Source organism: Pipistrellus hanaki (genome assembly GCF_964339955.1).
Source record: "Pipistrellus hanaki genome assembly, chromosome: X".
Taxonomy (NCBI): Eukaryota; Metazoa; Chordata; class Mammalia; order Chiroptera; family Vespertilionidae; genus Pipistrellus; species Pipistrellus hanaki.
The window spans coordinates 6963735-6978935 of record NC_140524.1 but is presented as its reverse complement, the minus strand read 5'-3'; the positions used below and the strand labels follow the sequence as shown (position 1 = coordinate 6978935).

At 43.7% G+C, this 15201-nt stretch overlaps 1 protein-coding gene across 1 annotated transcript in view; it reads right to left on the bottom strand.

The window, feature by feature from the left end:
- The window catches only part of LOC311615672 (protein argonaute-2-like), a 40220-nt gene extending 26127 nt beyond the window's left edge, over positions 1-14093 (bottom strand). The window contains exon 1 of the mRNA XM_084871055.1: positions 14035-14093. The gene's annotated coding sequence lies outside the window, so the exon portion shown is untranslated. The remainder of the gene's footprint in view (positions 1-14034) is intronic.
- Between the last annotated feature and the right edge of the window lie 1108 nt (positions 14094-15201).

Here is a 15201-nt window from a genome sequence, read left to right as displayed (position 1 = left end):
TGCAGAAGGCAGCTGATCAATGTTTCTCTCTCTTCGATGTTTCTACCTCTCTACCCCTCTCCCTTCTTCTCTGTAAAAAAATCAATAAAATATATTATAAAAAAAGAAGTCATACAGCTCAACAACAAAACCAAACCAAAACCAAAACAAACAAAATATCTAAAAAAACATATAGAGGACCTGAATAGACTCTTAGGGCTTACAGGTGGCCAATAAAAATATGATAAGATGTTCAATGTCACTAGTTATCAGAGAAATGTGCAACAAAACTTTAATGAGATATAATCTTATATGTGTCAGAATGGACATCATCAATAAACCCACAAATAGTATGTCGTGACGAGGATGTGGAGAAAGGGGAACCCACATGCACTGTTGGCCCAGTGCAGGACAATGCAGTCACTCAGGAAAAAGGGATGGAGGTTCCTCAAAAAAATTTAAAATGAACTGCATTATAATCCAGTGATTAGAAATTCTTATCAGATATGCAAAGAATTCCAAAACAGTAACCAGAAAGAATATATGCTTGTCTGTGTTCATTACAGTGTTATTCAAGATATGGAAGCAAACCAAGTGCCCATCAATAGTCAAGTGGATAAAAAATGGTGATACACACACACACACACACACACACACACACACAGAGAGAGAGAGAGAGAGAGAGAGAGAGAGAGAGAGAGAGAGAGAGAGAGAGAGAGAGAGAGAGAGAAATATTATGAGACCATACAAAAGAATGAAATATTGCCATTTGTGACAGCATGGATGGACTTAGATGTATGGGCTAATACTAAGAGAAACAAATAATTGAGGTAAAGACAAGTATCATAGAATTTCACTAACATGTGAAATCTAAAGTACACTATAGGGGGGTGAGTTGGGGGTAAATGGAGGAATAAGGACACATATGTAATACTTTAGTCAATAAAGAAATAAGAAGAAATATTGACTAAAAATAAAGTATACTATGTAGAGACAAAAAAGACAGAAACAACTTCACAGATACAGAGAACAGACTAGTGGTTGTCAGATGGGAGGGAGGTTGGGGGAGTGGGTTAAAAACGTGAAGGGTTGAGAGAGAAGAAAGATGGCAGCTGGCAGATCAGCAGTGAGGAAGAGAGTGTGAGTGAGTGAGTAAGGGGGCAAAAGAGGAGTGAAGGACAGCTAGATTCCACAGGACTTTTGGGGGCTGGTGGACTGGGCTCCCCTAGCTGGGCAACCCCTGCTATAGCTGCAATCTATCCCAGGGAGGCTGTGCCACAGAGGCATGCCATCATGAAGCGGAGAGCTGCTGTGTCTGGGAGCCCAGCCTCACCTCCACCCAGGGTGCCCCCAGACACCATAGGGAACCCTATAGCCACTCCGGCCATGGACCTGCTGCCTCAGCTGCAGACCCATGAACACGGGGACTCCAGCCTCCCAGGCCACAGGCTCCTGTGAGTTCCAGAGGGCGCTTCCCTCCCATTGGCCAGAAACTTTAGCCCTGGGGCGCCTCGACTGCAGGCAAACAGCCAAGCCTTACACAGCAACTCCAGTTGCCCTGTCTGCACACAAACAACCAAGCCTTATGGAAAAACTCTGGGAACGAAGCTCTACACAACAACCTCAGGCACCATGACCTTGCTAGCAACCACCAAGCCCAAGGAGCAACCCCAGGTGCCACAACTGAGCATGAGCAACCAAGCCCTGTGCAGCAACACTGAGTGCTTCATTCAGTAACCCTAGGTATCATGACCATGCGAATTGGCACCAAGACTCATGCATTGACCTGGGCTTGGTGACTGTGTGCCCATCACCATGCCTGCTGCTGTAGTCACAGGCCCAGAGTGACTTAATGCCTAGATCCTTAGGTGAGAACAAAAACGGGGAGACAAAATAAAATAAAATAAAATAAAAATAACCTCCAAAGGAAAGAGGAGAAATCGCCAGAAAAGGACTTAAATGAAATAGAGGCATGCAATTTGTCACAAGAAGAATTCAGAGTAAGGGTCATAAACCACATGGATGAGAAAACCAGAAACTTACCGTATCTAAGACTTGAGAGGAAATAAAGAGTGATACAGCTACAATAAAAACACTATAAAAAGCAGACTATAAAAAGCGGAGGACGGAATTCTTGAATTAGAAGACAGGGCATCAAAACACATCCAATCTGAACTGCAAGTGGAGAAAAAAATTAAAAGGCAGGACAGCCTAAGGGAGCTATGGGACAACATGAAACGAAGCAATATATGTATAACTTGGGTGCCAGAACAACAAGAAGAGCAAGGGTTAGAAAACCTACTTGAAGAAATAATGTCAGAAAATGTGCCTCATTTGGGTGAAGAAGAAAGTCACACAAGCACAGAGAGTCACAATCAAGATGAACCCCAAAATACCCACAGCAAGGCACATTGTAATTATGGTGGCAAATGTTAATCCCAAAGAGAGACTCTTAAAGGCTGCAAGAGAGAGACAGAGAGTTATTTACAAAGGATCTCCCATTATATTATCCCATGATTTCTCAACAGAACAACATCAGGATAGAAAGGAAAGGAAGAACTATACAAAGTGATTCAGGGCAGGGGACTGGGTCCAAGAATACTCTATCCAACAAGGCTATTGTTCAAAATTGAAGGGGAAATCAGGAGCTTCACCGACAAAAATAAATAAATAAATAAATAAATAAATAAATAAATAAATGAATAAATAAATAAATATAAAAATAAAAAATAAATCCCAAGGGAATTTATCATTATCAAGCAAGCAATGCAAGAAATGAAAAAAAGAAGACTGTTGTAAAAATAAAAATAAAAAGGGAAGAAGAGACACAGACACAAAAAATAAAAATGGCTACAAACAAGTACCTATTAATAACCTTGAATATAAATGGACTGAATGCTCCAATCAAAAGGCACTGAGTGGCTTAGTGCATAAGAAAACATGACCCATATATATGCTTCCTGCAGGGGACCCACCTCAAAACGAGGTACACACGTAGACTGATAGTGAAGGGATGGAAATGAAAAAAAAAAAGCTGGGGTAGCAATACTTATATTGGACAAAATAGATATTACAGTGAAGGCCATGACAAGACATAAGGAAGGCCACTTCATAATACTAAAGGGATCAATACAGCAAGAAGATATAATATAGTAAACACTTACAAACCCAATAAAGGGGCACCCAAATACAAAACAAAACAAAAAACAGAAAAAAAAATTTATGGAAGGTATCAAGGGAGATATTGACAACAATACAATTATAGTAGGGGACTTTAATACCCCACTGATATCACTGGTTAAAACTTTTTTTGTAGTCAAAACTATACAGTTACTTCTGGCTTAAGGAGGATTGTGCTTTCAAGAACATAACATAAATCCTGAAAATAGAGAAAACGCACAGTGATAGAGCATGCACAGATGTAAATGATACAATCTTAAAAAAGTTCAGCCAATGTCCAGGAAATTCTTAGATTGCCTTTTAAAATTAAACTAGATACTTGGTGCACAAATTTTTTTTAAAAAATAATTCTTTGGGAGGTGTCTTTAGGCCTGGCCAGCGATCAGGGCCAATCAGGTTCTCTGCCACTCCCCCTCCTCCTTCCCCGTCTGCCTCCATGCTGCAAATGTGTGGTTCTCTCTTTCCTTCCCTTGCCATCTGTGTCTGCCAACACCCACCACCAGTTCCCTGTCCAAGCCCAGGGCGTGTCTCTGATTGGTTGACCTGGACCTGCCAGCCTGGGGTAGGGACCAGGAAGTTGGCTGGCAGGCCTCATTGGCGACTGTGGCCTGCGGGCTGGGGGAAACTCCTGTGTTGAGGGTCAACTCCTTAGTGGTCAGTTCTCATCATAGTGACCAGTTGTTCCAGTCATTCCATTGTAAAGGTCATTTAGGGTTTTATATCTATAGATGTATTTTATCTGACTTCAAAGTGGAGAGGAGAGACAGAGAAACAATAATGAGGGAGAATAACTGATCCGCTACTTTCTGAATGCTCCACACTGAGGATGGAGTCTGCCAACTAGGCGTATACCCTGACCTGAAATTTAACCATAACCTCCTGGTTCATAGGTTAATGCTCAGCCACTGAACACACTAGAGGGCTGCGTAGTTTTTTCATACTTACTTTCCAACAGCTATGGTATGCATAATACATGACAGACAGACAGACCCCCCGTTTTCTTACCTTCTTCTTCACCTTGAACCTCAGGCTCAGGTGCTCCTGCATCTGCTTGCTCTTCCTCAGGTCTAATATCCGGATTCTCAGTGGGTGGCTCCTCTTGTTTAGCTTTATCATCACTGGGCGGCTGGTCCTAGGGGTGTGTGCGCGTAAATAAAAGGTTTTGTTGTTAGTACATGTCAATCATAAAAATATACATAATATACACACAGGTATAATCACGAATAAGAATAAAGGCATTTTAGACATGATATATTTATTCTTAATATTGTTTCTCTTCCCTCTACCTGGTTCCTTCTAGAGGAGCTGCCCACAAGGACTTCTAAAGCTGAAGCTCTTTTAAACTCTCCTGGGGTGGATGTGGGCAGTCTGTATTAATGAGCATGAGAAAGGAGCCATAGGGGGTATTTCCACTGGCAATGCCAGAGAGAAAACCTCCTGGATCAAGGTTTCCTTCCTCAGGAACCCTCCTGGGCCAATGTTACTCCCTTATCAGCTCACAAACTTTTAACACTGTACCTAGAGGCATTCAACAAAACTTACAGGAAAATACATTTCTATAATAGACAGTTCAAATATCAAAGCACTCACAACCACGGGTCCAACTTGCTGTTCAGACTCTTCATCTTCTACTAGTATGGAACTCCAGTCATCTTTTGATGTTACAATCCGACTCATATTTCCCACTGAAAGTAGAACAATTTGATTAGGGAAATATACTTAAGAGGATAACTAGACCATCTCCATGGCTAAAATGTTTTTTCATTTTTTTTTTAAATTCCCTTTTTACTATTTGGTGTTCCCAAATCATTATTAAATTTTTTTTTTATTGAAATCATCAGTGGCCTGATGCATGAAATTTGTGCACACTAAAAGGGAATTAATTAGAGGAAATATTTTAATATTGCTATTTGCCCTTTTGTATAATAGAAATATCAGAGATAAAATAAAATCAGTAAAATGTATATGAAAGTCTCCCTCCTGTCACAGTCTAGGGCACACAGAGGGATCCAGAGTCAAGTCCCTACTAACCTACATGGCCCTCAAAATTGATTGAGACCCAGACCCTGCCTGCCCCCACCCCCATTGGACTAGATCCAGACCTGGACAGTCCCATCCTTGTCAAGCCCCGTTGGGCAGTGGACATACCCTAAGGTACCCTGGCCCGGTGCCAGGACGGGGGAGGGGGGGAGGAGCGGGGCCAGAGGTTCACCAGCACAGACAAGGGTGGAGGATGTGCCTTGCAGTCCCCGACAAGCCCTGCCCAGTGGGAGACACAGATTGAGATTCCCTGTCAACAATTGCTGGGTGAGAGGCATGGCCTGAGGTCCCTGGGCAAGCCCCACCAGATGGTGTAGAGCAGCTTCAGGTCTCCCGGAGGGGAGGGAAGCCTCAGGTCCCCAGCAAGGCCCGCTGGGTTGGTGGCATGGCCTGATGTCTACTGTCAAGCCCCATGTGGTGGGGGGCCAGACATGAGGTCCTGCACCCTGGTGCTGGGGCGCAGGTGCAGCCTGAGGTACTGTAGCACAGCACCAGGACAGGAAGCACACCTTGAGGCCCCCTGTCAAGCCCTGACAAGTGGGGGTGGGCCTGAGATCCCCTGTCAAGCCCTGCCCTGTGGGGGACAGGGCATGAAGTCCCCTGTCAAGCCCCACTGGGCCGGGGCAGAGCTTAGCCTCAGGTCCCTGCTGATTGCTCATTAAGGCTTCTTATGGGAACTTGGCCTAAGCTGTGGATGCTGCCATGTCTGTGATGGAGTGATGGTCAATTAGCATATTCCCTCTTTATTAGATAGGATTAGATAGGAATTGGGGTGACATTTGTAAATAAAATAAAAATAATACATGTTTCATGTATACAATTCTCTAATACATCATTTGCATGTTGCATTATTCTCATCACTAAAATTCCAGTCTCCTGTCACCATTTTCCACTCCTTTACCCTCTTCTAACTTTCCCACCCCCTTTTCCCTCTTGTAATAACCATACAGCTGTCTGTGTCCTTGAGGTTGTTTTTTGTTTGTTTAAGCCCTTCACATTTTTCACCCAGCCCAACACCCTCCCCTCTAACAGCTGTGCTTATGTGTCTGTTTCTATTTTGTTTGTTTGTTCACTTTGTTCATTAGGTTCCACAAGTAAATGAAACCGTGTCCCTCAAAGAATTAACATGATTAAAATGTGCATCCTACACAAAGCAATCTACAGATTCAACCTAATTCCTAACAGAACACCAATGGTACATTTCTAAAACAAATATTTCAAAGAATTGTTTGGAACCACAACAGACTCCGAATAGTCTCAGCAATTTTAAGAAGAAAGTTGGAGGAATCATCCTGTCTGATATCATACTGCAAAGCCATAGTACTCAACACAGCATGATCTTGCATAAAAACAGATACATAAAGGCTGTCCCCACAAATGTATAGCCACACTTTAAATAATAACAAAGGCAGTGTTTACTAAAGTAGATTTCATTTACATTTAACAGAAATTCGCTGTCAAAGTGTATATATAGTTTTTGGGATACCTTATAGATGAATGGAAAAAACTAAAGAGCCAAAAACTATTATTTTTAAAACTTACAGTTTAGTTTAAGTTTGAAAACACGTTAAAAAGACCACCCAGGGTCAGCAAGTGAAAGTGCACAGGCTTTCCGGTGATACCAAATACAGGGGCTTGCCAAGCCACCTAGGTCATGGCCATGCTGCCTGCCATCACCTCAAGCAGATGAGAAAAGACCACGTTTGCTGTCACAATGGCTTCCCCTTGACGAAGACATTCAGGACAATACAGCTTAAACCACACTGAGTGATCACCGCTTTGCCCGCTCCGGGGATCAGCCCATTTCCCTCCAGTCAGTCCAGGAGGAGCGCACAGGAGGGCTCCGGGCCGCCATGCCGCCTGTGCTGCTTGGCACTGTCAGGAGGCACAGGGACCAGGTGCCATCCAGAGGCTGTGCCCGTGTCTCCCTGGGGACTCTGCTGGGGGCGCTGCACACCTCGGGAGGGAACGCAGCTCCAGGCCTCAGTGGGGCGGTCCCTCAGCATGGCCGTGTCTAGGCCCTTCCTTCGCCGCCGTACCCCGCCCCTTCCCAGCGCCCCAAGGAGGACCGTGGATTGTGTTCTGTGGGCCGTTCCAGGGCCCTCCATGGCCCAGACACCCCAAATACTGTCCCCCAAACCCTTTACCTGCCCCCTGCCCTGGTGGGCCCAGCCCCTCCTAGTCCGGGTCACGCCAGGACTTCCAGGGCCATGGCGGCCATGATGCCTGAGAGGACAGAGGCGCTGCCCTCGAGGCCCTTCCTCCTAGGAGGCCACAGAACCCGCAGCTGCGCCCCCACCCAAACCCGCAGGCCTTCTCCTCACACTCTGCCATAGTAATTAAACTCCCGGAGGGCAGCTCTGTGGACCTACCAGGTGAATGTGAACCAGCGAGAAGGAATCAAAATGGAAGGAACAGGGCTGCCTGTTGTGCACTTCTCAGCGAACTGGGACAGCAAAGCGCATGCGCAGCAACCTACTTGGGGGAAAGGCGCATGTGCGGAAGTGGCCTTATATGGAAATGAACAGTCTGAACTGTGCAGCTCTGGGCATGCGCAGCAGTGGGCGTGGTCTTAAACGCGCATGCCCAGAGCTGCACATTCGGCCTGATTCGGCCCCTCATACAGGAGTTGAGGTTTCCCTGCCAAGGCCACAGAGCACTGTAATCTCTAGGTCAGCCCTGGTCAAGAAAACGGCTCGAATCTTTTCCCTACTGCAAATCATACTTATTCTTTCAGTAACATTGTGGATAGAGAGGGTACGTTTAACCTCCATGGAGAATATGTTTCACAAATAGAGCTGTGACAGAAACGTATTTTAATAATATGTTTACACGTATACTTTGACGAATCACTGCCTTCTGATTTTGGGATTTGTGACATAAAGCAATTCGCTCAATTCCATAAATTAAATACATTAACCTCCCCATACCCTCCCATTTTCTTAACTTCTCTGGTTGTGTTACCATGCATGCATCTCCCGATGGTAACTGTTTCTCTGAACATACCTGTGGTCACTCGGTCAGTGTATGGTTTCACAATACCCTTAGATAAAGGTGCTAGCATTTAGGCTCAATCCTCCATCACTTGCTGGGTAACAGTACTGCATCCTGTACTCCACTTCCTAATCATCAGACCAACAACTTACTCATCAAACATCACATACAGCCTATCACTACAACATCTGTTTTTCTGTATACACTTTTAGAAGTTTTTACATTGAGAAACAGGGAGGATTTCTAACTTAGAACTTGAATCCCTAAGCTGCTTTGTATGCGATTCAATGACAAATGTTGTGTACACTCTGTTCCAACTTAACTGTGAGGATTAAATTAGGTGACACATGTATGGAACGCAGCTCAGAGAGGTGGTAATGAGTAGTATATGCTCTATAAATGTAACTTCTAATTCCTATTATGAAAGATCTCAATAAATGGAGAAATTGTTATAAGTACATAGTGAAGCATGTGGTGAGGTCATTCATTACTATGTAAGAGATTGAAATTATCCAGGAAAGTTAATAGAGCCATGAATTTACTTTACTGGGTGGACAAAAATAAACAAGGCATACAGACCACCAGTTGTGAGTTTGGCATGCTTGGCAAGTTTGATATCAGCATACAACCAGGAATGGGTAGCTTTCAAGTGACAGCATCATTAGAGGTGTCTACCAGGGAAGATGAGCATCTCACTATAGCTGGAGTGATGGGCACTTTGAAGCATCCCCTTCTGCTCCTCTGTTGTAAGTAGGCACTGATACTAAAAAATGAGATGCCGCTCAGGTAGAGCTGATCATGGCAAAGCCAATTGCTCTACTGTTCCCAGCCTTGAGGAGACTTGCATTCCAGAGAACAGAAGTTTTTTTGTTTTTTTTTTTTGTTTTTTTTTTTTTTTTTAAGAAGCTAGTGTCCTTTGTACCAAAGTCCAAGAGAGTACACGAAACAAAATGGCCTAATGTTGTTCATGAAGTCTTTTGTAAACATCCTAACCAAAGTATTGAGATGTACTTTATTCAGAATAATAATATATCATGACCAGCTCTCCTCCCTCCAAGAAATACAATGTTTTTTAAACTTTGAAAGTTATCTACATAACTTACCATATTAACAGATTAATGGAAGGAAAATTCCTATGACCAGTTCAACACATATACAAGTGTCTGATGGAAGTCCACAAATACTCAAGATTAAAATTACCAGATTAGGATTGGAATGGAACTTCCTTAGTTCACAGTGAACATGGTTTAAAAAATTTTGTATTTCCTATCAAGAATAAGACAGCTTTGACAAACTAATCCCAATTCTTTCAGCATTGTACTTGGTAGGTCAGCTGTAAAAAGAGAAAAGGAAACAACGTAATATTTGAAAAAAATCATCACCAGAGGATGTTCCTTACATTGTTTTTTAAACAGCATGGAAGGGTGGGAAACAGGTCGGGGCTGGGAGAGAGGGGGAAGGGGGAGGAGGGAGGGAGGGGGGGAGGGAGGGAGGGAGGGAGGGAGGGAGGGAGGGAGGGAGAGAGAGAGAGAGAGAGAGAGAGAGAGAGAGAGAGAGAGAGAGAGAGATTGAGAGATAGATATTGAGAGAGAGATTGAGACTGATTGCCTGCCTGCCTCAGGCGACACAACTGGAGCAGGGGATAGAACTTACAATCTGGGAAGTACCTGCGATGGTAATCGATTTCAAAACCCATAAATCCGTCTACTGACACCCTGCCCATTGAGCTAAATCAGGCAAGGTAGTATACATTTTTACAAAATCCTCACCTGAGGTTATTTCTTAGTTCATTTTTAGAGAGACTGTAAGAGGGAGGGAAAAACAGAGAGAAATACCGATGTGAGAGAAACACATCTATTGGTTGCCTCCTGCTGAGCCCTGATCAAGCCCAGCTGGGGTGGAGACTGCAATCGGAAGTATGAGCTCTTGTTCAAAATCAAACCCGGGACCCTTTGTTCTTTGGGCAGATGCTCTATGCACTTGATAGTGTCTAGGTAGCATAAGTTTTGAAATATCAAAGGAAAAAAAATCTGTCAGCATTAAAAAATAATTGGATTGTGCCTTATAAGATTTAGAACCTATCTAGATATAACCTTTTAGAAACAATAAGCATACACAGAAAGCTGCTGGAAAGAATACCAATGTACAAATACACTGAGTGGCCAGATTACTATGATCTCTAAACACATTATAATCTGGCCACTCAGTGTATATCCTACACAATAATAGGTTAATATGGGGGAGACATAGGAGAGGACTGTGGTTCTTGCTGTAACTCCTCCAGGTGGTGTAGGTTAATATCTAAACTGCTGCCGTGCACAACAATTTCAAAACTACTACTAAAAGACAAAATGTCTATCACTCAGAATCATGCGAAAGCTAACAGAATGGAAGTTCTACAACTAGAAGGAAAGAAAAAGATACTCAGGGCACAAGCGCTGAAAAGCTGAGGTAAAGGAGTCTTGCGACATCCTGGCTGGTGGCAGGCATTGCTTTCTTCAACCCGAAGGGAGACAAGCTCCCAATTTCTCTGAAATTCAGTTCCTGGGGAGACTCAAGGGACCCAAATTCCTAGGGGAGGAGCTGGACTGTCTGCCATTGGGTCAAACAGTGAGGGTGGCTTACTTGCTGCGCTTGGGCATGGGCCATGGGGACACGGTAGGAAGTGTGGGGACAGTGGGCTGGCAGCCATCACTGTTTTCCAAGCCCTAGCCTAGAGATGTCCTGAGAACCCACCCTGCATAACCTACAAGCCCAACCAAGCTCCAAGCATCGGCTTTTGCATATGAATGGCCTTCCCTTTCACAGCTTAACCTAGCAAACTTGCAACGGGGTCCAGATAGCTCCAAAGTCTCAAAGCCCCAACCAGGGAGGAGAGGACTGTGGTTCTTGCTGTAACTACTGCAGGGTGGCCTAAGACAGTAACTGACCTGTACTCCATTGGATAGCCAGAAGCAGGTGTACCTAGTGGTCAGTGTGAGACACCACATCCATAAGTGACACATTTTGGGAGGTGTAATCATTGAGCACCAAAGCCCCACTGAAACAAGGCCTCACCATAAGCATGTCTCCAGCGCAGCAGTTTCTTCCATCATAGACACAGCGGGTTCTCACAGCCAATTGGCCTGGAGGTCAATTCCTCCCAGTGTACCAACAGCAATCAAGGCTTCACTATACCAAGTCTTTGCACTCAGCCCACAAAGGGGTGTACCAAGAACGACCACATCGGATGATTGGGGAAGTTGAGCTACTGGCCCCTTTAGGTCACCTACCCCGCAAATCACTTAAACAACAAAGGGAACTAGTCAAAATGCAGAAACTGCGGAAACACAGAAACATGTCACGGATGAATGAAATGGAGGAAAGCAAACTCCTGGATAACACAGAGTTCAAAACCACATTTATAAGGTTACTCAAGAATCTTCTAAAAACCACTGAGAAACTTTAAGAGACCTTCAAGGAACTTTATGAGAATGCCAAAAAAAAAAAAAAAAAAAAAAAAAAAAAAAAAAAAAAAAAAAAAGGAAAAGGACCAGTCAGAAATTAAGCATACACTGTCTGAAATAAAGAATATACAGAAACAACTACATATCAACGTATCCCAAGAATCAAACCAAAGTTCTGGAATTTGAGGAAACAAAAAACACCCACCTAGAAAAACAACAACAACAAAAAAAGAATTCCAATATATGAAGATAGTGTAAGGAGCCTCTGGGACAACTTTAAGCGTATCAACATGCGAATTTTTGGGGTGCCAGAAGAAGAGAGAGCAAAGTGTTGAAAACATATTAGAAGATAAAATGGCAGAAAACTTTCCCTCTCTCGAGAAAGAATTAGACTTACAAGTCCAGGAAGCACACAGAACCCCAAACAAAAGGAATTCAAAGAGGACCACACCAAGACACATTATAATTAAGATGCCAAAGGCAAAAGACATAGAATTTTGAAAGCAGCAAGAGAAAAATTGTTAGTTACCTACAAGGAGTACCCATACGACTGTCAGCTGATTTCTCAACAGAAAATATGCAGGCCAGTTGGGAATGGCAAGGAATATTCAAAGTGATGAATATTAGGAACCTATAACCAAAATTACTCTACCCAGCAAAGCTATCATTCAGAATTGAAGGTCAGATAAAGAGCTTCATAGATAAGAAAAAGCTAAAGGAGTTCATCACCACTAAACCGGTATTATATGAAATGCTAAAGGGTATTCTTTAAGAAGAGGAAGAAGAAGAAAAAGGGAAAGATGGAAATTATGAATAAAATAATACATCAAATATATACCTACAAACAAGTGAATATAAAATTAAAGTGAATAAAAAATCTGAGAACAGAATAAACTGGTGAATATAACAGAACCAGGGGCATAGAATGGGAGTGGATTGATAATTCTCAGGGGGAAATGGGGTGAGGGATGTAGGGGAAGGGACTGCATAAAATCATAGACCTATGGAAGAGGACAGTAGGGGGGAGGTAAGGGAAGAGGGTGGGGTGGCAAGTGGGTAGAGGTGAGCTATGGGGTAAAAAAGGAGAAACAATTGAAATAATCTGAACAATAAAGACTTATTAAAATAAACAACATAATAAAATGTCCATACTACACAAAGAAATCTATATATTCAACCTAATTCGTATCAGAATACCAATGGTGCATTTCTAGAACAAATATTTCAAATAATTATATGGAATCAGAGCAGATTCTGAATACCCACAGCAATTTTAAGGATAAATGTGGAGTTGTCATCCTGTCTGATATCATACTGCAAAGCCATAGCACTCAAAAGCATGGTCTTGCATAAAAACAGATACATAAAGGCTGTCCCCACAAATGCATAGCCACACTTTGAATAATTACAAAAGTAGTGTTTGTTTAACTAGATTTCACTTACATTTAACAGAAATTCGACGTCAAAGTGTGGATACAGTTTTTGGGATACCTTCTGAATGGGAAAAAAAGAAAGGGCCAAAAACTATTGTTTTTAAACCTTACAGTTTAGTTTAAGTTTGAAAACACAAGTCTTATTGCTACTCCTTGTAGGTAAATAAGACCCAGGTCAGTAGGTCAAAGTGCACAGGCTTTCTGGTGATACCAAATACAGAGGCTTGCCAATCCACCTAGGTCATGCCATGCTGCCTGCCATCACTTCAAGCAGGTGAGAAACGACCACGTTTGCTGTCACAATGGCTTAGCCTTGACGAAGACATTTAGGACAATACTGCTTAAACCACACCTGAGTGAGCACTGCTTTGCCCGCTTTGGGGATCAGCCCATTTCCCTCCAGTCAGTCCAGCTGGAGCGTACAGGAGGGCTCCGGGCCGCCATGCCGCCTGTGCTGCTTGGCATTGTCAGGAGGCACAGGGACCAGGTGCCATCCAGAGGCTGTGCCCCTGTCTCCCTGGGGACTCTGCTGGGGGCGCTGCACACCTCGGGAGGGGGCGCAGCTCCAGGCCTCAGCGGGGCGGTCCCTCAGCATGGCCGTGTCTAGGCCCTTCCTTCGCCGCCCACCCCTCCCCCCTTCCCTGCGCCCCAAGGAGGACCGTGGATTGTGTTCTGTGGGCCGTTCCAGGGCCCTCCATGGCCCAGACACCCCAAATACTGTCCCCCAAACCCTTTACCTGCCCCCTGCCCTGGTGGGCCCAGCCCCTCCTAGTCCGGGTCACGCCAGGACTTCCAGGGCCATGGCGGCCATGATGCCTGAGAGGACAGAGGCGCTGCCCTCGAGGCCCTTCCTCCTAGGAGGCCACAGACCCCGCAGCTCTGCCTCCACCCAAACCCGCGGGCCTTCTCCTCACACTCTGCCATATTAATTCAACTCCTGGAGGGCTGCTCTGTGGACCTACCAGGTGAATGTGAACCAGCGAGAAGGAATCAAAATGGAAGGAACAGGACCGCCTGTTGCACAGTTCTCCTCAGCGAACTCGGACAGCGAAGCGCATGCGCAGCAACGACTTGAGGGAAGGGGGAGTCACATGCGCGGAAGTGGCCTTGTATGAAAATGAAGTCTGAACTGTGCAGCTCTGGGCATGCGCAGCAGTGGGCGTGCTCTGAAATGCGCATGTGCAGCTATGAGCATACCAGATGATTTGGTTTCCTCATACAGTTGAGGTTTTCCCTAGATCAGCCCTGGTCAAGAAAAGGGCTCGAAGTTTTGTTTTTCCTACCCCCAATCATTTTTATGCTTTCAAAAATTTTGTGGACAGTCACACTGTTTAACTTTAATGGATAATGTTTCAAAAACATGGCTGTGACAGAAACATTTTAATACCACGTTTTCATGTACACTTTGATGAATCACTGCCTCCTGAATCTGGGATTTGTGTCATGCACACAAGTAATTCGCTCACTTCCACAAATTACATACATTCACTCCTGTTTTCTTAAATTCTTTTCTTGTGTTACCGTGCATACATCTGCAGATGGTAACCATTTCTCTGAACATACCTGTGGTCACTTGGTCATATATGGTTTACCAATACCCTTAGATAATGGTGCTAGAATTTAGGCTCAGTTCTCTGTCACTTGCTGTGCAGCTGTACTGCATCCTGTACTCTATTTCCAATTATCAGACAAACAACTTGCTAAACAAAGATCAATTATAGCCTATCACCTCAATCATCACGTACAACATCCGTTTTCCAATATACACTTTTAGATATTTTTACATTGAGAAACAAGGATATCTAACTTAGTACTTGAATCCCCAAGTCTGCTTTGAATGGGATTCAATGACAACTTTTATGTATATTATGTTCCACCTTAATTGTGAGGGTTAAATTAGGTGATATATGTATGGAACCCAGCTCAGAGAGGGGGTAATGAGTAGTATATGACTTATTCATATTATGAAAGATCTCAATAATTGGAGCTGTTTTTATAAGTACAAAGCTGAGCATGTGGTGAGGTCATTCATTACTATGTAAGAGACTGAAATTATCCAGGAAAGTTAATAGAGCCATGAATTTACTTTACTGGGTGGACAAAAATAAACAAGGCATGCAGACCACCAG